Source organism: Cynocephalus volans, chromosome 13 (genome assembly GCF_027409185.1).
Source record: "Cynocephalus volans isolate mCynVol1 chromosome 13, mCynVol1.pri, whole genome shotgun sequence".
Lineage (NCBI taxonomy): Eukaryota > Metazoa > Chordata > Mammalia > Dermoptera > Cynocephalidae > Cynocephalus > Cynocephalus volans.
Window position 1 is genome coordinate 59,209,060 of NC_084472.1, and position 25,507 is coordinate 59,234,566.

Below are 25,507 nucleotides of genomic sequence, written 5' to 3' on the forward strand. Positions count from 1 at the left end.
AATCTGCTGCAGTCAAAACCAGGTTTTTGTGAATACCTGATGAACTTGATCATCCATGATGTTGTCATGTAGTCAGAAATAAATACAAAATGTCAAAGTGCTTAGAACAATACTTGGCATTATAGCAATATTTATTAGTTATTATTATAACATTATTAGTACTTTAGATAATTTAACTTTTTTAAAGAATAGATTATATTCATATTGTAGATAATTATTTATGCCTTAAATATTATTTTGGCATCTTGTACTTTTGCATTTTCTCTCTCATTTGTTCCTCCCTACATTCCTTTACAATAGGCACAAGACCTATTCTCCCTAATAGATAATCAACCTGAATTCAGAGATACAAGGAGCTAACCCACGGTTACATAGCTGCCAAGTACAACAGCTGGGATTTCAATTCAAACTCTGTGTATTGAATGTGTTCACTAACTTGAGTGATGGTGTTATGGCTGTATAACTAGGTCAAAACATATAAAAACTTACACTACAAATAAGTAGGGTTAATTGTATGTCAATTATATAAATATACATGTGTATGCATATATTTTTGCATATGTATATACAAAAATGTATTTGTGCATACATATATACTTCTGTGTTGTTTGTATATAATCATTAACAACAAATATATATTACAAAGGGAGAAAAAGATAAAATGAAGATTCTCTTAAATATATGACCTGAACACTTACTCAAAGATTTTATTCAACTCATGAATTAATGAAGAAACTATTACGATGCTAAAGCTGGTTCAAAATACATTTGAAGAGCTGAATATTTATAAGCAATTAATAAAGAAATGTTAAGATAAGTATGCTGAGTTAGGCACAAAACTGGTTAATTTCTGACAGGGTCAAAAACAGTAAACTTTAGGAATATTTTTGGGTAAAAATACTTGCACATACACTAAACAATAACCTGTAAGTTTAACTCAGCCTTTAAAGAGTTATAAAGTAGCCCAGTTAATAGTGAGTCCATCAGAGGTGCAAGCACAGAACAGTATCTAAGGAAACCCTACTAATATATTTTGTCTATTTCCATGTTTGAGAAAATTTTTGTGTGGATAGAGATTTCTTTGTTTAGTATTCATATTTTAAATACTTTAATTCATAATTTGAATAATTTGCTGCAAACAATATGGAATTTTGAAAAGGCTCACGACATAATTCTCAGCAGTTGTAATTACATTATACTTAAAATTTTGTGTAACTCATTTCTCAGGAAACAATATGTTTGCCTTTAAGGCATAAAACAAAACAAAACAAAAATTGTATAGCCTTGATCAAGACCCTAGAGTTTAATGTACATTGCTAAGACCTATGTAAATAATACCTTATTTATATTTAGATGAAAAAAAATTGCTATGCTATATTTTCTTTTATTATGTAAAACTATTAATTATACTTTATTTGCTTCTAGCTAATCACGTAAGTATTAAAAATTCACTCATTTTCCCATATGCTGGCTACCTTTTTTCATACTAATGTAGTATGTTCAATATTCTGTTGAAACTCACCTAATATAATTGTATGATTCAATTGTCTAGAAGTCATATGTGCATAATATTAAAAAAACAGTTATGTGGTAAATTACTTTTTATTCTCAAATTAAATCAGTTTTTACAATAAGTGAAAAAAGTTATTTCCTTCAATTGTCATATGCTTTATTATTTCAAAAAATACAATTACACATGAAGAGGGAATTTAAATTAATTTTCACATTAAACTTAATTAAGTCAAAGTCTTGACCTCACATTATCTTTGAATACTTACTGAAGTTACACAATATGTTCACTTGCTTAAAAATGATTTCCTGAATATGAGCTACGTGCCAGGAATTGTTGTAGGCTGAGATGTAGCAGTGGATGTAAAAGTCCAAAGCTCCTTGGAGACTACATTCCAGTGCATGGAGACCTAGCATATATCATCAGTAAGTTAGTAGTTATACACTATGCCAGATAGCCCTAAACATAACCTCTCTGAGCATTAGAAAAACACATTAGGAAAACTTCTCTGAGCTCTAGTAAAACTAGAGCACTTCCAATGTCACTTTCAGATATGAAACTTCAATATTACAACTTTTTTTCCCAAAACATTGAATTTTAGAGCAGTACAAACCCAACTCACATTTGTACACTGTTTACCTGTGTTTACGACTTCATTAGATTTGATGTTCAGTGTCATGAATTTGCAGCATTATAAAATTCGCAATTAAAATGTGTATTATGGATATACACAAAGAAGTGGAATTGCTGGATCATGTGGTAGTTCTATTTTTAACATTTTGAGGAATCTCCATACTGTTTGCCATAATGTCTACACTAATTTACATTCCCGCCAAAAATGTGCAAGGGTTCCCTATTGCTCACATTCTTGCCAACGCTTGTTATCTTTTGTCTTCTGGATACTAGCTATTCTAGCATGTATGAGGTGATATCTCATTGTGGTTTTAATTTGCACTTCCCTCACGATTAGTGATGCTGAGCATATTTCTGTATACCTGCTAGCAATTTATATATTTTATCTGGAAAAATATCTGTTCATGTCCTTTGCCCTTTTTCAAATTGAGTTATGGATTTTATTTTTGCTACTAATTTGTATGAGTATCTTATATATTTTGGGTATTAGCCCCTTATCAGATGTATTGTTTGCAATTTTTTCTCCCATTTTGTAGGTTCTCTCTTCACTGTATTGTTTCCTTTGCTCTGAAGAAGCTTTTTAGTTTAATGTAATTCCATTTATCTATTTTTCTTTTTGTCGACAGTGCTTTTGGGAACATATCTAAAAAAATCATTACCCAGACCAATGTCACAAAGCTGTTTCTCTATTTTCTTCTAGCAGTTTTATACTTTTAATTCTCACATTTAAGTTATTAATCCATTTTGAGTTGACTTTTTGTATATGGTGAGAGGTAAGAGTCTAATTTCATTTTTTGGCAAGTGAATACCCAGTTGTCCCAACACCATTTATTGAAAAGACTATCTTTCCCCCTTTGTGTGTTCTTGACACCTTTGTAAAATCAAGACTGTAAATAAATGGATTTATTTCTGGGCTCTGTATTCTGTTCCATTGGTCTATGTGTCTGTTTTTATTCCAGAATCATAATATTTTGATTACTATAGCTTTGTAGTATATTTTGAAGTCAGGAGGTGTGATGCCTTCAGCTTTGTTTTTCTTGCTTAAGATTGCTTTGGCTAATCTGATCTTTTGTGGTTCCATATGAATTTTAGAATTTTTTTTCTATTTCTGTGAAATATGTCATTTGAAATTTAATAGAGATGTCATTGAATATGTAGATCATTTGGGGGTAGTATGGATATTTGAGCATATTAATTCTTTCAATACATAAATATGGAATATTTTCCATTTCTTTGTGTCTATTTTAATTTTTTAATCAATGTTTTACAGTTTTCAGTGTATAGATCTTTCATTTCTTTGGTTAAATTTTTTCCTGAGTATTTTACTTTGTTTTTGCAGCTATTATTAGTAAGGTTTTTTTTTCTTTATTGATTATACATATTTATGGATACAGAGTTGACTATCAGTATTTGTGTATGATACATGATGATATAATCAACATTATTAGCATGTTCATTATTACAAATTGTAATTATACTTTGTGTGTTCCTGATTTATTTTCTTATTTTACTTTATTTTTTGGCTGGTTTTTATTGAAAGGTAGTTTATTATATATACCTGGGGAATACAGAATTGAATGTCAATATGTGTGTACAATATGTGGTGATCAAATTAGGATAATTATTGTATTCATGTATACAAAATGTAATCAGTCTTTGAGACCCTTAACTATTTCTCACTAACCCCTACCCCCACTCCCTTTCCCACCTCTAATAACCACAGTTCTGTTCTCTCTCTTTTTTTCTTGAAAATTCAGTGTATTATTGTGATTTTCTCTTTCTTTCTTTCTTTCTTTCTTTCTTTCTTTCTTTCTTTCTTTCTTTCTTTCTTTCTTTCTTTCTTTCTTTCTTTTTTTCTTCTTTCTTTTAGCTCCCACTTATGAGTAAGGACAGGTGGTATTTCTCTTTCTGTGCCTGTTATGTTACTTTCACTTGACATAATTTTTTCTAAGTTCATCTGTGTTGCTGCAAATGGCAGATTAGTATTCCACTGAGTTCGTATACTACATTATCCTTATACAGTCATCTGTCAATGCATATTTAGGTTGATTCCAACTCCTGGGTATTGTAAATAGAGCTGCAATGAACATGGGAGTGCAGGTATACCTTCAACTGGGTGATTTCCATTCCTTTGAGTAGATATCAAGCAGTGAGATTGCTGGATCATATGCAAGTTTTATCTGTAGTTTTTTGAGGAACATCCATTCTGTTTTCTATACTGGTTGCACTAATTTACAGTCCCATCAACAGTGTAGGAGGGCTCTCCTTTCTCCATATCCTCTCCAGAATTTGTTATTCTGTCTTTTTTATAATAGCCAGTCCATCTGGGGTGAAATGATATCTCCATGTTTTTTTTTTTTTATTGTTTTTGTTTTTGTTTCTTTTTAATTTTTTTTTAATTGGTTATGAATATTCATAGAGTATAAAACTGTCACCACTCGTACCCAATATGTGACTGGCAGCATGCCCATTACCACAAATTGTGATTATACCCTGTTTCCCCCACCCAATAAATCCCCAATCGTCTTACCCCTTCTTCTCTCCCCCAGCACACTTTGTATCCCTAGGTATGCTCTCTCCCTCTGAAAGTCCAGTGGACCATTGTGGTCTTTCTTTCTTTACATCATTCTCTCTTAGCTCCCACTTATGAGTGAGGAAATGTGGTACTTTTCCCTCTGTGCTTTGCTTATTTCACTCAATGTAAGTTTGAAGCTCATCTATCTTGTTGTGAATGGTAGAATTTCATTCCTTTTTACAGCAGAGTAGTATTCCATGGTGTATATATACCACATTTTCCTTATCCAGTCTTCCATCAATAGATTGTTAGGGTGGTTCCATATCTTGGTTATTGAAAACAAAGCTGTGATGAACATGGAAGTGCAGGTATCCCTTTGACATGTTGATTTCTATTCCTTTGGGTATGTATCCAGAAGTGGGATTGCTGGATCATATGGAAGATCTATCTGTAGTTGTTTGAGAAACCTCCATACCGTTTTCCGTATTGGTTGTACTAATTTACAGTCCCACCAACAGTGTAGGAGCATTCCCTTCTCTCCACATCCTTGCCAGCATATGTTATTCTCTGTCTTTTTGACAAGAAAAATATCCAGAATATTGAGGAAATTTACAGAGAAATTAATACCTTAAAAAAGAGTGTAGCAGAACTCCTAGAAATGGAAGATTAACTCATTGATGTAAAAAACATGACAGAGAGCTTAAGCAGCAGGCTAGAGCAAGCAGAAGAAAGAATTTCAGATCTCGAAGATGGTCTTTTCAAAATAATCCAGGTAGACAAAAAAAAAAAAAAAAAAAATTAAAAATAATGAAGAAAATCTAAGAGAGACAGCAGACAACCAGAAGCACTCTAACATCTGAATTGTGGGTATTCCAGAATGGGAGGAAAATTGAAAATTATTGAAAACCTATTGAAGGAAATAATAACAGAAAATTTATCAGGTGTAGGAAGAGATGCAGACCTTCAAATCCAGGAAGCTCAAAGGACCCCAAGCAGACTCGATCCAAAAAGATCCTTCCCAAGACACATTACAGTCAAATTTGCAAAGCTCAAAAATAAACGGAGCCTTATAAAAGCAGCAAGAGAAAAGCAGCAAGTCATATATAAAGGAACACCTATTAGACTAACAGCAGACTTCCCAACTGAAATCCTACAGGCCAGAAGAAAGTGGGATAATATATTCAAAATACTAAAAGAAAAAAATTGCCAGCCAAGAATTCTTTACCCAGCAAGGCTCTCCTTAGAAATGAGGGAGAAATAGTTTTTTTCCCAGACAGACAAAAATTGTGGGAGTTCACCACCACACTACCAGCCCCACAAGAAATTCTCAAGGGAGTCCTTCATCTGGAATCTGAATAAGGATGATCACTATCATGGATACACAAGAAAGAGAAAAACCCATTGTTAAAACAAACATGAAAATGAGCAAGAAGCTTAATCATGCCACCTCCATGTGGTTTTGATTTCCATTTCCCTGATGCTGAATGACGCTGAGCATTTTTTCATGTGTCTGTTGACCACTTGTATATCTTCATAAGAGAAATGTCTATTCAGCTCCTTTGCCCATTTTTTAATTGGGTTACTTGTTTTCTTACTGTTGAGTTGTTTGAATTCTTTGTATATTCTGAAAATTAATCCCTTGTCAGATGCATTCTTTGCAAATATTTTCTCCTACTTGGTAGGTTGTCTTTTTGCTGTCTTATTGTTGCTTCTGTTCTGCAGAAGCTTTTTAATTTGATATAATCCCATTTGTTTAGCTTTTCTTTTGTTGCCTGTGCTTTAGAGGTCTCATTCATAAAGTCTCTACCCAGTCTTATATCCTGAAGTGTTTCCCCTATGTTTTGCTTTTGAAGTTTTATAGTTTCAGGTCTTATATTTAAGTTTATAATCCATTTTGAGTTGATTCTTGTATATAGTGAGAGGTATGGGTCTAGTTCTATTTTTCTACATATGGATTTCCAGTTTTCCCAGCACAATTTATTGAAGAGGCAGTCTTTTCACCAATGTATGTTCTTCTTGCCTTTGTCAAAGATCAGTTGTCTATAAGTGTATGGGTTTATTTCTCAAATAGTGTGTTGTTAGTATATACAAACATTACTGATTATTTTATGTTCATTTTATATCTTGCAACTTTGCTGAATTCTTTTATTAGTTCTAAGAGTTTGTTTGTAAAGTCTTCAGGGTTTTCTGTGTATGAAGTCATGTCATCTGCAAACAGGAGCAATTTAACTTCTTTGTTTCCAGTATGGATGCCATTTATTTTTCTCTTATCTAATTACTCTGTTTTTTTCTGCTCCCGTGCTCAACTCCAATTATACATAGACTATACTCTTTTATCATCTGTTACAGGTTATTGAGGTTGTTAATTTGTTTTTAGATTTTGTTTGTTTGCTTGTTTGTTTTACACTCTGTGCTTTACTTTTAATAATTGCTGACTCCTTGACTTGAAGTTCATTAGTACTTTATTCTGCATTGACTAGTCAGTTGGATCTTTGTTCCATGCTATGCATTTATATTACCATTTTTCACATTTTTATACCTAGTATTGTCAACTGGTTCTATGTTCCATAGCTCTCCTGAAATTTCTCATCTCTTCATTCATTATATTCATCTTTTTAAATAGTTTCTATAACATAATTTTCATGGATTTTTAAAAACCTTTGTGTTCTAAATGTAACAAGAATTATCTGTGGTTCTGTATCTCTATTTTCTTTTAATTTTTGTTTTTCACATGCCTGCTAATCATTTATTTCATACTGGGGATTATAGATGTTACTTTGAAGAGAATCTATATACTTTTATCTTTTGCTGAAGTGTTACTTTCTTTTCTAGCAGGAATTACCCTGTTGTGAGACCATCTTTATACTTGAGAAGCTTACTTTAAGGCTTGCTTCACTTTACATATTTCATTTTTTCCCAAGTTATTAGTACTGTAATATGATCTCTATTCCTGAGGCATGGCTCTTTGAAGGTATCAATGGAAATCCCAACATATTTATTCAGCCCCTAAGTTGTCTATATTTAACCTTTCAAATCTAACATTACTAGAATAGAGTAGCTATTAGATTCTCTGCTTAGTCTCTTCAGCCTTTCTATCTATGCCTTCAGTCTTGATTTCTTAGATTCATGTCCTTCGTTTGTGCAGTTTAGGAGTTAGTCAAGTGACCGAGTCCATTCTGTAGGTAGAAACTTTGGGCTTCCCCACTGTGGCATCTTTTATTTTGAATTTTCTTGCCTACATTTACAGTTGCTCTGCTGGTCCTGAATCTTGATCTCTATTTTTCAATCTAACAATACTCTCACTTTCTGTGTGAACTGTATTACCTGTGTACAATGTATACCAGTATCTCCAGAGGAAAATTAGGTAAAGATTGGGTTTTAAACAATGTGAATTTTGTTTTTTAAGGAACATATACCCTTTAGTTTCTACCTATTATTGTATGGTCTGTACCATTCTCACACATTTGATTTTCTTTTTTATTTTATTTTTTTCTAAATTAGTACTTGTTGATGGCAGGTATGATAGGCTAATACAAAATATTCAATCATTACAGAAAGTAGTAATACAATGTCCATATTTGAAGAAAGGAAATTTATGATACATGCATTCTGTATTGAATTACTACCAACTTGACATCCTGTTGAGCAAAATTTTGACATTTGGTGGGTTGATGAATTGTTTTACAAGTATAAGAACTCGGCAAGAAATTTTATTTTGATCATGTCTTTCTAAATTTTGAAATGCTGTATTTAGAAAAAACAAGATAATGATTTTCTCCTTATCCAATTACAACCTCATTTTCACATAGTGGTTTAGGCATGTCTTATAAAAATTATTAAGGAATTATACAAACGTTTAGGACTTTTGCAAATGAACTTTTGAGTGAATTTATTTGGAAAGGAAAACAGTTATAAGGAAAAATGTAGATGAAGATTCTAGTCATATCTTCAAAAGGAGAAAATCTTATTCAAAATAGATGCTTACCTCTGATTTAAAATTCAGTTTTCACTTGAAGTTTTTATTAGCAGAGATTGGAAAAAAATGTCTTTTTATCTTGTACAGTTATCCTTTTACAATCTTATATTAACAGCAAGTAGTTTAATAGCTCTAAAAATATAGTGTAATTTTGAGAGCTGGTTAAAATTGCAAATATATGTGGAATCTGGGAATTCAAATTCATAGTAAGTTCTTCAGGTCATCATCATGTACAAAATTTTTATAGAACTGATTTCAAAAATCGATTCATGTCCAGTTTAATTACAAAATTGTGATTAATTTTCAAATGACTTCCTTTCTTTAAGAGCTGCTACAAATTTCTCATATCATATCAGTAAAATCCTTAGAAACAACAGCATCAAAGCCAAAATTATAAGTAGGAATTGACAACAGTTGATTCATGCACAGGTAAAACAATGGCTCAAAAAGTAGGTCAAAAGGGCAAATTGCAATATATTATGCAAACTACTGCTCTTGTTTAATTTAAGTGCTCTTCCTTATAGTTACAATGCAAAAAAACAAACGAAAACTACATTGGCCTAAATTTCAAGATTAGCAACTCAACCAACAATATTTTAAATGTTGCCAAAATAGGCAGTAATGAAAACAGAAGCCATATAACAAAATACTAAACAATAGGAAAATGTTCAAAATAAGCTTGAAGAGAACTTGAGGTGAGGCACAGCAGCTTGTAGCACTGGGTTGGTTCTTGACCATATTGGGATAAAAAAAAAAAAATCCCACTTATGCCTATCAGAAGGAGAGTAGATGAGCATCTGATTTGGGTGTAAGCAATAACTAGGAATATAGAGCATACTAGTGTGCCCTAGGCTTTGTCACATGTAGTACTTACTATTTGAACATAGATTCAGTATGCCTAGATGTGGATGCTCAAATTCAGGATAATGGAATTACATATTAATTTTTCATATAGAGCTACTTTTTGAACCATTATCAATTCTGAATAATAGTCATTGAATAACATTAGTACAGGTTTTTAAAAATAAAGAAGATATAATTTCTTTCAATAAGATTTTTTTATATTTTTTCTCTTTAAAGACAACAGTGATTTGATAACTTCAAAATATATAGAAGTGAGACACATGCATCTCTTGTTTGCATGGTAAATTGCTATTTTACTAGGGTGTGGTACAAATTGTAACTTCTCAGTGTCTACATTCATGGTTATACCACCTGCTGTATTCTAAAGGATGTGTGGATTTCTTTTAGATTTTGGTCTGTGAAAGGTAACTCTCCTGCCTATTATATGGACACAGAAAAAGAACATTGATTTGATAAATCCAAGTAAAATTTATAGTTTAGTCAATATTATTAAACAAAAGTTAATTTCTTAATTTTAAAAAATTTACCATGGTTATGTAAGATGCTAATATTAGCAGAGTTGAGGAAAGCTATATGGGAAGTTTCTGTACTATTTTTAAAACTCTTTTTTGAACATAAAAATACTTAAATTTTTTTATAAGTGTTTAAAAATGTATCATGTGATACTAAAGAAAATTTATTTGGGTGACTTTCTGATAATTTTCTCCAACAAAGATGGGAAAAAATTCTCACAGCTTTTTTTTTTCTTTACTTAGGACTCTTTAAATCAATGATTTCCTCCTGGTCCTATTGATCCTCATGGAATAGGTGCAGGATAAATGCTTACTGAATGAATCAGTCCTTTTGATGTATTTAAAGAACCTTTTATTATTGGGATTTGTATTGCCTTGAAAGGTGCTCCTAAAATTTTCTTTTGACTCACTTAAGTTTGAATTGCCCCTGACCCACCACATTGTGTGCTTTTTGGTTCTCTTCATGAAAGATATCCGTGATGATTTAAAAAGATACATACTGCACTCACCCCTTTCCCCTTCAGCTGGCATGATGGATTCTTTTAACTTTTCTATTTATCTATCCCTACATGGTTTTTATTTTGCTGTATGGTTTTTGATAAGGAATAATAAAAAAAGTTAGGATGATGATTCTTTAAATTAATACATATCAATACAGATAAAAAGAGGATAAATCAGGGTACTGAACAGAGAAAATAGAATAGCTTATTGAGTGCGCTAAAACCTGACCTTAAAATTGCTTTTGAACTGCTTTCTGGGTTTTTCCAAGGTTCTCTCCCTTTTATTATTATCCAGATGAGTGCTATTTTGCATCCTTTCTTTGCATGTTTGTAGGTACAGATATTATCCTTATATTCCTCATGTTTTAGCCTTCTGCTTTGTAAGTCTAAACCTCCCTTGTGTGTTCTTTCTCCACGTACTCTTCTCCATGCTGTCTCTGATATTCTAATCTTCAAGTGCTCTCTTGCTAACATCTTTAAAAACACTTCTCTTCCTTTAAACTTTCTCCATTAAAATGTACTCAAATCTCACGGATTGTGGAAAACACATTTTTGTATCTTGCATTTTCCACAACAGATGAAAAAAAAATCTCAAAATCAGTATATACTTACTACCTCATAATCTTTAGCAACTACCCATTCTTTAATTCTCTTGCATTTCTATCACCATTATTCCATTGAAACTGTTCTTTAAAAAGTCCCAGTTTCTAACTAGTAACCAAATTCCTGAGTGTTCATGCTCACTGATGTCTTTGATTATTTGACACTATTGAACCCCAAATTCCTAAAAATCTTTCTCGACCAGCTTCCACAATGTTTTAATCTTCTAGAACTATTCTGACCTCATTCTCACTTTTTATCTTCTCTGATTCTAACTTTCAACTAAATTTCCACCTTATTCTGACCCTGACCTTTTCATTACTCCTTATCTGTACCTGTTTCTTTGTCTACACAACTATGTTCTTTGGCTTTTCTAATCACCTACATGCGATGACTCTGAAGTCTCTCTCTGTCCTTGACATTGTTCTACAATCTCACCTTCCTGAGCAGACCTTGCTGTACGTTCCTGTCAGGATCTTTCATAAACATTTTAAACATTTCAAAATTGAACTCACTCTCTTCATTCTATGAACTGATTCTCTTTTCTACATTTGTAAAAGCCAATGATACAAACATAATTATTTTCACAGACGTTCAATACTTCTCTTTACCGTACCCTAAACAATTGTTCTATATAACATCTGTCAGATTTTCTTATAGTGTTAGTGTCATTCTTTGTTTCCACTTCCTCTACCACTTTCCTACACTTATTAACTTTCTTCGCATCTGGTAGTCATCTCATTATAGGGTCCTCTCTTTGGTAAATTCATTTATTTGTAAGTGGGTCACAGACTTAGAAGTATTTATCTCTAGCTATACCTAGTAACACTCATTGCTGTTATTTGGACGGTTATTTGTATTTGCCACCAGAGTTTCAATATCTCTGTTGGAACACACATCATAGAAATTTATGTTACTGTTTTTGATTGAAAATTGAGTAAATCCACGAGCAGCACAGAATGTCTGAGTATGATGACTCTTCAATCATATTCATCTGACTTCAATCTCTAAATTACTTCAGCTTCTGCCCTCACTTTTCTGCCCCTTCACCCACACTTCTTAACTCACCACCAATTCCCTGTCACTGCAACCAGAAAAAACTTGAAATAAACACCCATTTCACATCCCAAAACTACTCTGTTGGCTCAGGTCAGGCTAAGTATGGAACAGCATGAACAAGGAAGGTCTAAGGAATGAGGATATGAAATTGTGAGAAGGAAGAGCCAAAGTCAGTACTGGAAGAACAATTTTGGACATTTGAGTCAAGAAGAATGCAAATTTATAGACAAAAGAAGAAAGGAAGAAAATAAGAAAGACAAGAAAGGAAGAAAATGAAATCAGAATTTGAAGGGATTTGAACCAGCTCAAAAAAAAAAAAAAAAAAAAGCTAGGCTTATTTTATTTTATTTTTTGGGTATCTGCATGAAGTGAAACTATTTAGGAGTTGTTTGGCCTAGAAAAATTGTTCAGCTAGACATTTGAGATGAAGAGAGAATTTGGCTGAGAGGTGAACAGGGCAAGGAAGAGAAAAGAAGGCCATATATATATATATTCTTTGTGTTTTTAATTAACGTACTAGGTTAGAATTAAGTTTTTTTTCTGGGACCTAAATTGGGATTCATTATTAGTAAACCAATGAGCCCAGTTTAAACTATGCAGTCCTTAAAACTCTTCTTATATCCTAAAGTAAGGTTAATATCCTTGGAATCTTTCTTCCCTCAATATAAATTACAATCATCGCTTCTCGGCCTTTTGGCTAAGATCAAGTGTAATATAAATTACAATCATGCTTAGAATAATGGCATTTTGGTCAACAATAGACTGAATATTTGATGATGGTTCCATAAGATTACAACGGAGCTGAAAATTATTTTTCTGTTTTTAGAAATGTCTAGATACACAGATACCATTGTGTTACAGTTATCTACAGTATTCAGTAAAGTAACATGCTATACAAGTTTGTAGCCTAGGAGCAATAGGATTTCCATACAGCTTAGGTACCATCTAGATTAATGCAAGTACTCTCTATGATGTTTACACAACTACAAAATCACCTAGTGAGGCATTTCTCAGAACGTATCCTCATTTTTAAACAGTGCATAACTATATTTGGTTTTGAAGACCCCCTCCCTTAAAACTGTCCTGTAAAGTTCTTTTTTTTTTTTTTTCTATGTCCAGGGTTCTGACCATTAGCCCTAAAACTCCAAATACCATTTACTGTAGTGTAAGATTTTTAACATGAAGATCCATGGCTTCGGGAGCCCTATAAACTGAAACTCCATGCATTTTTGGATGTCTGTGCAAATGTTCATGCTTCTGGGTGTCCAAATATTTTAATAGTTTCTTAAAGACACAGGAGATCTAAAAAGCTGATGTTCCTGAAATTTTTCCGTGTAAATAGGATATTATAAATCTTTAAAAGCATAAATCTGATCATGATATATAGATATAGATGGATAGATAGAGAGATATATTGATATATAGATATATATATTATTCTCCTGTTGGTTCTGTTTCCCTGAGAAACCCTAATATGCTCTCTAGAGTGTTTATGCACATGAAATACTCGGAGAGCTTATCATTTCCTTTTTTTAATATTCTTCAGTCAATGTAAACCGATGTGCACAGAGTATAATGAGACCATATACCTTTCTGCATGTTTTAAAGAATTATATGCATGTGCCTCATTGTATGTTAACTGAAATATGGAGGCAGTAAATACTGTCTGAGAGCATTTAATTGCTTAAACCATAGTCCTGGCATAGTAAGGCTTTCATAATTCCTGATAATATGTTTCTGAATATTTGTTGCCTGAGTGCCATATCATAAGAACTAATGTGAATGTAAGCATCTGTCTGTACTTATGGTCATATGGCATTTTATGTAAGTGAGCTATAAACCAGTAGGATTACATGAGGATTAAATAATAAAAAGTGATACATAAATATAGAGAAATAAATGTTTTTTTCAGTTATGCTTCCACAACACTGTGAAGCATACAAATTATAGTCAATAGATGCCTTTACTGATAAGACTAAGCTTGCCCAGAAATCTCCACAACCTTATAATGTTTGAACAAGTATTTTTTTTTGTCTCAGAAATGACTTTTAGGGTAGTTGCTATTAGTAAGACAATGCAATATATGTTCATAAATCAAGGAGAATGTAAGTAATGCTATTAGAGACTTCTGTCTATATTTAAATATATATATATTCTAAATTGACAACACTTAGTGGCTAAAATCAGTTTCCCAGGATATATTGAGAGATAAGAAAAGAAGCTCCAACAGTCACACCATCACAATAAGACAGTTGTCAGGATGCTAAAACTCCGTTTTGATTGTGGTTTAATGAAAATTACCCTGAAAAGCATGTAGCTATATTGAAGAACCTCACTATGCATTTCCATTCAACTGAGCTGAGAATGAAGCAGTATGATCCCTGGCCTTTCAAAAGTAAATACACTCTTATTGATGCCCTCTCCCCCAGCCTTCCCATGCACAGTGACAGTGGAACTTGAAGCACCTGCCCCCATGCAGGCCATCACAATAGCAACTTATAAAAAAGGTGTGAGATTGAATAGGAGTGTTGAAAAACAGAATGTACGTATGGTTACTTTTTTCAGAATAACATAATAGTAAAATGTTTTGAGAACTTATTATGAGTCATAGTCTTTATATGGATTATCTTAAATACTCCTCACAACAAACCTACAGAATAGGCACTGTTAATATGGTTCTATACTATTATCTAATTTAATAAAATGAGGATCAGAGGCAAATTAAGCTACTGGCCTCGGGCCTTACAATTTACATGACAGAACTTGGACTGAAATCCAGGCTCAGAATTAAAAGGCCAGGTTCCTCAATCACAACACAAGGAAATGACATGAAACCAACATGGCTGTTTGTGAATACAGAAGATAACAGGCTGTATAGGAAAACTGCTCTTGAAACTACATGGTCTAAGCTGTGCTAGTTTTTTTTTTTTTTTTTTTAAATAAGTAGTAGACCCAGAGCTATTGAAGTTGGGGTTTGGAGAATTAAGATAGAATAAGAACCAGTAAATCTTCTTAGCATTATTATCCTTCTATCATTCTCATTCTCTCTTACCTTTCTACACATACAAAAATGAATGAACCAAACCCATAAATCCCAAAAAAGCTATCCTTAATCTGTTCCTCTTTTACTGTGCTTATTAAAAAAAAGCCCGATAGCTCTCACTGAAATATGATACGGACTGAAGCAGAGAGCTCTGCACAATGTTTAGGATTGGCTTGGCAAATCTGTTCATTTTTCTCAGGAGTGGGAAATACATACAATGAAGTAAATTCATCCAGTGCATAAAAATTCCACAGACTGTAAGTTTTTCTCAAAAATTGACTAATAGTACTATATCTCCAATGTACCTTTATAAAACTATTGTCAAATAGTTACTTTTTTATTCTAATTTTCAGATTTATAAGTTGTAAAAAGGCCTGCATTTTTTCATGCTATGTATTTCTAAATTTTCCAATATATGACTTTTAAATTTTATTAAAAAGTGAAAACAGTGCTACAATTTCCCTTGTCTATCTTAAATCAATCACATTTAGAGAAATGTATATATATGTATATGCACACATATATATTTTACGTATATATTCAGAAAGGATTTTATTTTTAAAATATCAGGTATCTTACCAAATTGGGGAGAGGGGCGGTTTGGAGAAGTGTTGGAGTTTAAACACACAAGATCGGTTAAGTCTGAACTTACAGGAACGATCTGCATCAGAACGGGCCTGGTGAGGAAACTGCAACAGCTGCTGTTGCCCACTGAACACTAGAAGAAACTCACGCAGAGGCTGCTCCTGATTGCTGGATGTCTCTGCTGCCACCAGTGCCAGCAAAATGGACACCCACGCACCCATCCCAAAGCTTGTTTCCTCAGGTAGCCTGTTTTCATATCAAAGATTCAGGAACATGTGACTGACAAAACCTAGTTCAAGTGCCTGTGTCTTCACTTCAGGGGAGTCTGGGAACTTGAGTGCTCTAGATTTTGTCCTGATGAAGCCAGCTCAGTATGGCTGCAAATGTCCCAAGTAGAGTGAATGTGTTTGAAAGCACTGGACAGTCTGGAAACATGACAAGTATGCATGAGATGAAATATGTCAAAAGAAGACAAGTAGAAGTCTGGCTGGCCACAACACAGAAGATTGTATTATCCTGGTGATGCCAAAAATCAAAACTGGAGACAACTTTAACTCAGGTCTATCTCCAGACTAAGATGTGAAACTTTGTACCAATTTATATAGGTCAAGAAAAGTCCCTTGCCCCAGAACCACATTGCTTAATCTTATTTTAATTTCAATTCTGTCTCAACAAAATCCCTACCTGGCATAATATGGAGACGGGGGAAATATTACCACAAGAGACAAAATAAATCAGCTTAAGTCTGTCATCTTAACCTTCAGGTTGGGGATGGGGGTTCCCCTGCCCATCAGTTCCTATCTCTTGACAAATGATAATGATGACAATGATGATACTGATAGTGATGGTGATAGTACAACACTTACTGAGGGCTTACTGTGTGCCAGACACTCTTTTAAGCACTTCACAGGTATTAATTCTTTTAAATCCTATAACAACCTTGTGAGGTGTGCAATATTATTATCCAATTTTGCAGATGAGAAAACTGAGGCACAAACTGGCCACTGAGCTAATAGTGGCAATGCTGAAATTCTAACCTAAATGCTCAAATTCTTTAGCTCTGTAAGTAATAGTTGTTACAGTATTGCCTTCAAGTTTCTAGGGTTTCACCCAATGCCTGGGGTATGTTAAACACTAAGAAATATCTGAAATAATGAAATAATCTTGCATCAAGTGCATTTATGCTATTGTACTGCACTCATTAAAGACATCACAGTCTTTCCTGTCGATCCTGGACTTGTCCTTATTATCATTTTTAAACCACATACCAGGCAAATACTAAATAAGTAACTTGCAATATTGGGAGATATGAAGCTTATTGTTTCATTCCATATATAAGGATTTAATTTATGTCCACTAAGTAGCTCTATCATGAAAATCTAGAAAGCCAGAATTCACATTTACATACATGCACACATTTTAAAATTATCTCTTAAATTGTTTTTTGTCCTGTCTTAGAGTTCCTACTTTAAAAGTAAGATCAAATTTAGCAAACTATGTGATATTCTATAAATTATTTTAGCTAAATTCTCTAAAGAGTTTGTAGGCATTGTTTTGAAAGTACAAAACCCCATTTTGAAGAGCCACAATCTTTTATTCTTTCCATTATGGGCCATGTTCAGTTTCCTACATTTGCTCTTTGTTGTGGCCTTGAGCACAATTGTCTTTTGGTTTCCTTTTTGCTTATTTGTATAATGAATGTCATAATGTGGGATGGGAGGATGTGGTCTATCCCCGCAGATATGTTGTCTCCATAGCTGTCCTATAGCTTCTTCGTGTATCGGCTTTTCTAAACAGATTGCAAATTCCTGAAGGTAACATTGCTTTATTATTAAAAATTTTCTCTGATATTCTTTATCATAATCTGAGAGTTCTATCAGTATATTAAGTAAGTGATACATTCTATTTACTTTGTTTAAAAAAGCATCAAGGGGGACCGAAAATGTAAAAGCCAACTTTATCCAATAGATGAGAACACCTTTTCATACATACTCTTTTGGTGCTCTAAGACCTTGCAAATATATGACTTAGGTACGTCTTTTTTCTCTGTGCTTCTGTTCATCTTTGAAAGCAGCTGAATGAGAGGTAAATGTGCATAATTTACCAGCTATATAATAGGATCATGCACCTCTTGTATTGTATTTTAGCCAAGTTCTAAGTAACCCACGCCCACAGCAGATATTTAATAAAAGTTGCTAACAGATGCAACCACTGAAGGTTAGACAGAGTTTAAATCTACCTGACGACTAACAATATCTCAAATATAAAGTGACCCCCAATCTCTGCAAAATTTTTCAAATTAAAATTTTACATAGTTAGATTTCAAAAGAATCATCAGGCATTATCTATATAACAATGCTGGCTAATTGTTCATGCATATTTTGCTATGGCTTTCTTATCATTAGACTATTATATATTTAAATTTTAAAGAATTAAGAAAAACATAATGTTTGTATTTTTTCTTGATGTGATTATGTTCAAATTAGGAATGCATATTTTCAGTTTCTTGATACCTCTCCTATGGCATGGCCTAGAAATAAAAAATTCTTTAATTCCCTTCTACTAATTCTGAGAAAGCCATAATTAGATTATGATAAGTGCAATTTATGCTAAGCAGTAAGAATTACCAAGCAATTACTTCAATACTTAATGATTTTTTTCCCTAAAATTTTAAACTTCGAATAAACAAGATAGATTTGCTTTTATACTGTGAATTTCTAAGTTTGTTTTCTGTTTGTTTTTTATTTGCACACATATCATGGTGTAATTTGAAGCACTTAATCTGGGTTCCAGATAATGAGGAACTGTGTTTGGAGAAGTGGGTTGGGATGAAAGTATCTGTAGTTTAAAATATATGCTACATAGAATTACTCCACTTTTTCTTTAGTTGCTAGAAAGTGGGACAATGTTTAATACAACTATCTCTTTGCCCCTTAAGGAAAAGAGAATTTAGAGACATAAGATAATGAGTTAATACTTGATATTATTATCTGATAACAATATTGAATTCAGAATTTAGCACTAATATTTCTGTATACCCATATTTCCTACTGACCTAAATCCTTACCGTGATGTATGTAATGAATATTTCGATAATGACTACAATTTACCAGTTAAAGCAGAATTTTTTTATGAAAAACATACACTGTGTCTCTTTTCAGAAGTTATATTATATTAAAAAAAATACTGGGGCCCTGCCAACCAACCCCTTGATTGATGGCACCTGCACACCTGGCCACCTCTCTGGGTCCCAGGAAGTGGCCCTTCCCCACCAGGCAAGCCCCCAGCTGATAGCACTCCCTGCCACTGCCATGGACACCACTGCTGAGCAGGGCAAGTAATCTGTAATGGCCACCACCACAGCAACTGCCAAGACAACGATGGCTCACTACCACACCAGCAGCCACTGCTGCCTTAGAGGCAGCCTTCTGACTACTCCCTGGTATAGTCAAAAGGAGAGTCACCAGTGGATCCCATGGAAAGTGGTGAGCAAGCACAGACCTATGACCCAGTGACCCAACCCACAGGGAGAATTATGCTGTCATATGTGGTAGCACACTTATGGGAGGTACATGCACAGCCCATGGGACAGACTTCAATCAGGGAGAGACATACACAGAACCCCTCAGAGTATAGAAACCCAGTATACTCAAATAGAGTACGGAAGAAAATTCCCAATCACCATCAACCCAGCCTCGAACATGAGGAAAAAAAATCCCAGGAGGAGCTTCTGGAAGTAGGAAAGAAGAAAGAGAAAATCCACTCAGGGTCTCCCATTCGAACCAAAGAGCACCAGTATACCCAGTGCACCCATCAAGGTCACAAGGAGCAATCTGAGGTGCACACAACTCACCCAGGGTCATCCACCACCCAGGGTCATCCATCCCAGGGTCATCTACTACTACCCACCACAGCCAAAGAGTGACAGGGCACCGAGGCACTTTCCCAAGAACTCGAGAGCTTGCCTATGTCCTGGATCAACCAACACAGTGTCACCAACCTCAGCAAAGAATAACTAAGTGCCCCAGTGTCTAGGCCATGGAAGCACTCATGTGCAGTTCCATCACTGAATTCAGCCAAAATACCCACAGGGAGACTACACTACTGTGTATACCAGGAACCAACACTAAAACACTACACCCAATGGTCATTGAAAAACACATCTACAAGAGGAATTCTCTCTTCTATAAAAACACTCCAGAGTACTAGAAAAAGCAACTGCTCTACCAGATGACTAGATACCAAAGTAGATATACCAGAAACATGAAAAAACAAGAAAATATGACAGCAGCAAAGGAATATAATAATTCTTAAGTAACGGACCCTAAAAAGTAGGAAGTCCTTGAAATGATTGAAAGGGAATTCTGAGCAATAATCTTAAGGATACTCAATGAGATACAGGAAGACTCAGTTAGAAAACACAACAAAATCAGAAAAAGTATCCAGGACCTGAAGGAGGGTAGATTTGGAGAGATTAATGTCCTAAGAAAGAATGTAGCAGAGCTCCTGGAGCTGAAGGATTCATTCAACAACAACAACAACATCAACAACACCAAAGCAAAACAAAACACAACTGACAGCTTAAACAGAAGGCTAGAGCAAGCAGAAGAAAAAATTCCTGACCTTGAAGATAATCTTTTTGAAATAACTGAAGTAGACAAAAAAAAAATTTTTTTTAATGAAGAATATCTAACAGAGCTGGTAGATAACCTGAAATGCACAGAAATCTGAATCCTGGGTGTTCCAGAAGTGGAGGACAAAGGAAAAGGCATTGAAAACAAATTCAATGAAATAATATGGAAAACTTCACAAGTATAGGGAGAGATATGGAGGCTCAAGGAATCCCAAACAGATTTAATCTACAAAGGTCCTCCCAGAGACATATTATAGTTGAATTGGCAAAGTTCAAAGACAAAAAGAGAATCTTATAAACAGCAGAAATGTTAAGTCACCTGTAAGGGAGGCCCCATCAGATTAACAGCAGACTTCTCAACATAAAACCTAAAGGCCAGAATTGAATGGGATGATATGTTCAAAATTCTAAAGAAAAAAAAATGCCAACCAAGAATACTATATCCAGCAAGGCTATCCTATAGAAATGAGGAAGAAATAGTATATTTTCCAGACAAACAAAAACTGTAGGAGTTCATCACCATGTGACCAGCCCTACAAAAATTCCTCAAGGGAAAATTGCATCTGGAATTTGAAAAACAATAATCACTGCCATGAATACAAGAGAAAGAACAAAACCAACAAGACAACAAAAATGCAAATGAGGAAGAGAAAAAAACTTTTTCTAACCACCTCAGAAAACCAACAAACACAGAAGATAAAAAATAAAAGGGGAATAAAGGGGGGGGGGAGGATGTTTAAAACATCCTAACAAAAGTTGAGAAAATGCCAGGAGTAATACCTTTCAATAATTAACCTAAATGTAAATGGATTAAATTCCCCACTCAAAAGACACAGATTGACTGATTACATTAAGCAGCCTGATCAACTATATGCTGTGTTCAAGAGACTTTCCTCACCTGTAAAGACACACACAGACTAACAGTGAAGGGACAGAAAATGGTATACCATGCAAATGGAAACCAAAAATGCATAGAAGTAACTATTCTTATATTGGATAAAACAGACTTTAAACCAGATATCATGAACAAAAATAAAGAAGGCCACTATGTGGTGATAAAGGGGTCTATCTAGCAAGAAGATGTAACAATCATAAATATATTTACAACAACAGTTGAGCATGCAGATATATAAAGCAAACACTATTAGGCATAAAGAAAGAGATAAACCCTAGTATGATAATAGCAGGTTATGTGAACACCCCTCTCTCAGAACTGGAAAGATCATCTAAGCAACAAGTCAACAAAGAAACACAGGATTTAAACCACACTTCAGACCAATTGGAATTGGCAGATATCTACAGAACATTCCATCCAAAAACAACAGAATAGACATTGGTCTCATCAGCACATGGAACATTCTCATGATAGACCACATGTTAGGTCTCAAATCAAGTCTCAGCAAATTTTTTAAAATTTAAATAATTTGAAGCATCTTTTCAGACCACAGTGGATTAAAAGTAAAAAAAAATCAATAACAAGTGAAACTCTGGAAACTATACAAACACATGGAAATTAAACAACATGCTCCTGAACAATATATGGGTCCACAATAAATTAAAGATGAAATCAAAAAATTTCTCAAAACCAAAGAAAATAAATACCAAAAAAACCTGTGGGATACTGCAAAAGGGAAGTTTATAACAGTAAATGCTTACATCAGATGAATAGAATTATTTCAAATAAACAAACTAACAAAACACTTCAAAGAACTAGATAAACAAGAACAATCAATCCTAAAATTAGTAGAAGGAAAGAAAGAATTAAGATCAGAGAACTAAATGAGATAGAAACCCTAAAAATGATACAAAAGATCAATGAAACAAAAAGTTGGCTTTTTGAGAAGATAAACAGAATAGAAAAACAATTAGCTAGGCTAAGAAAAAAGAGAAGGAATAGGCAAATAAAAATTAGAAATGAAAAAGGAAACATTACAACCTATACAACAGAAATACAAAGAATCCTTAGAGACAATTATAAAGAGCTACATGCCAAAAAATTTAAAAAACCTGGAGGAAATGAATAAATTTCTAGACACATACAAACTCCCAATACTGAGCTGAGGAAATGCAAAACCTGAACAGACCTATAACCAGCAACAATATTGAAGCAATAATCATCAGTCTCCCAACAAAAAAAAGCCCAGAAATGGATGGCTTTACTGTTTAATTCTACCAAACCTTTAAAGAAGAAGTATTACCAATTATCTTCAAACTATTCAAAAATATTGAAACACAGGCCATTCTCCCAAAATCATTCTATGAGGCCAGCATCACTCCAATATCAAAACCAGTCAAAACAGAAAGTTATATGCCAATAACTTTGATAAACATAGATGAAAAAATCCTCAATGAAATATTGCCAAATAGAATACAACAACATATCAAAAAATTTTTACACCACGATCAAGTGGAATTTATCTCAGGTATGCAAGGATGGTTTTATGTTCCTAAGTCAATAAATGTGATACACCACATCAACAAAATCAAGGACCAAAATCCTCTGATTATCTCAATAAATGAAGAAAAAGCATTTAAAAAATTTAAAATCCCTTCATGATAAAGTCTCAGTAAATTAGGTTTAGGCGGAAAGTATCTCATCACAGTAAAAGCCATATACAACAAACTCATAGCCAATAACATCCAGAATGGGGAAAACTTGAATGCTTTTCTCTTAAGAATATGAACAAGAAAAGCATGCCCACTCTCACCACTCCTGTTTAACATAGCATTGGAAGTACTAGCCTGAGCAATCAGTTAAGAGAAAGAAATAAAGTGTATCTATATTGGAAAAGACAAATTCAAATTATCTCTGTTTGCAGATGATATGATCCTACATAGAGAGAAGCTTAAAGACACAACTAAAAAACTCTTATAAATGATTTCAGTAAAGTTGTAGTACACAAAATTAAATGCAAAACCAGTAGCATTTTTATACTCCAACAATAAACTAGCATAAAAAGAAATCAAGAAAGCTAGCTCATTTGTAATAGTCACCAAAAACAAAAACCAGAAAACAACCTGGAAATAATATTAACCAAGGAATCACACAATTTAAAGAGATCTGGATTCAAACTTAGTCTCAGAATGTAGACGTTCATGGGGTCCCTCCAAACTCAGCCACTCCATCATAATGTTGGAACTTTGAAAACAATGAGTGAATAGTATGAGTGAATTAAAAGAAGTAGAAACAGGTAGGAAAAAGATGAGATTAGGATAAGCATCAGGATGGCAGCATGATAAGGAGACACTTCTTTCTGCTTGATGTTTGAAAGACTATATCCAAAGCTCTTCAGGATACATGAGAAATCATGAGGATGACAGCAGAAATTTGGAGAAAGATTCTATACTATACACAATTACGAATTTAGCAACAACTTGGAAAAAATGAGAGACCACTGTCTCTATCTATTTCTTAAGATATGGCAGAGATTTATACCAATTATAACATAGCTGTGTTCTGAAAACAGGAGAGAAGAGCAATTTAACAGGAAAGACTTGTTCACTAAAACAATCTTTGCAGAGTGGTCATGAAAAATGAGACTTGAAGAATATAGCAGTCATTTGAGCATTTCAAAGTGTATTACTTTGATATAATCCCATTTGTTTATTTTTCCTTTGATTGACTGTGCTTTTGGGGTCGTATTCATGAAGTCTGTGCCCACTCCTACTTCCTGAAGTGGTTCTCTTATGTTTTCATTGAGAAGTTTTATTGTTTCAGGGTGTATATTTAATTCTTTAAACCATTTGGAGTTGATTTTAGTACATGGTGAGAGGTATGGGTCTAGTTTCATTCTCCTGCATATCGATATCCAGTTATCCCAGCACCATTTGCTAAAGAGGCAGTCTCTTCCCCAGTGTATAGGCTTGGTGCCTTTGCCAAAGATCGGAGGGCTGTAGGTGTGTGGGTTGATGTCTGGATTCTCTATTCTATTCCATTGATTAGTGTGTCTGTTTTTATGCCAGTACCATGCTGTTTTGGTTATTATAGCTTTGTAGTATACTTAAAACTCAGGTAGTGTTATGCCTCCAGCTTTATTTTTATTTATTTATTTTTTTGCTCAGCTTGCTTTGGCTATGTGTGGTCTTTTGTTATTCCATATAAATATCTGGACAGTTTTTTCCATTTCTGAGAAAAATGTCATTGGAATTTTGATGGGTATTACATTGAATTTGTATATCACTTTGGGTAGTATGGACATTTTCACAATGTTGATTTTTCCAATCCAAGAGCATGGGATATCTTTCCATCTTCTTGTATCCTCTTTAATTACTCTCAGTAGTGGTTTGTAGTTCTCATTATAGAGATTTTTCACATCCTTGGTTAACTCTATTCCTAAATATTTTTTTTTTGGGGGGGTGGCTATTGTAAATGGCCTAGCTTTCTTGATTTCTCTTCCTGAATGTTCACTATTGGAGAATAGAAATGCTACTGATTTTTGTGTGCTGATTTTGTATCCTGCAACTTTGCTGAAATCATTTATCAACTACAAGAATTTTTTGGTAGAGGCTTTAGGCTGTTCAATACTTAGGATCATGTCATCTGCAAACAGGGACAGTTGGACTTCATCTTTTCCAATCTGGATGCCCTTTATTTCCTTCTCTGATTGCTCTGGCTAGTACATCCAACACTATGTTGAATAGGAGTGGTGAGAGTGGGCATCCTTATCTAGTTCCTGTTCTTTCAGTTTTTCCCCATTCAGGATGATATTGGCAGTGGGTTTATCATATATGGCTTTAATTATGTTGAGATACTTTCCATCTATACCTAACTTGTAGAGAGTCTTTGTCATGAATGAGTGTTGAATTTTATCAAATGCTTTTTCAGCATGTATAGAGATGATCATATGGTCCTTGTGTTTGATTTTATTGATATGGTATATCACATTTATTGATTTGCGTATGTTGAACCAACCTTGCATCCCTGGGATGAATATCACTTGATCCTTGTGTATAATTTTGCATATGTCTTGCTTCTGCACAGCAAAAGAAACAATTAAAAGAGTTAAAAGACAGCCAACAGAGTGGGAGAAAATATTTGCAAAATATACATCTGACGAAGGATTAATATCCAGAATAA

General features: G+C 33.8%; 1 pseudogene; it reads left to right on the forward strand.

The window, feature by feature from the left end:
* The first annotated feature begins 12,846 nt into the window (after positions 1–12,846).
* LOC134362343 (U2 spliceosomal RNA) lies at positions 12,847–13,003 on the forward strand (annotated as a pseudogene).
* Positions 13,004–25,507: the final 12,504 nt, after the last annotated feature.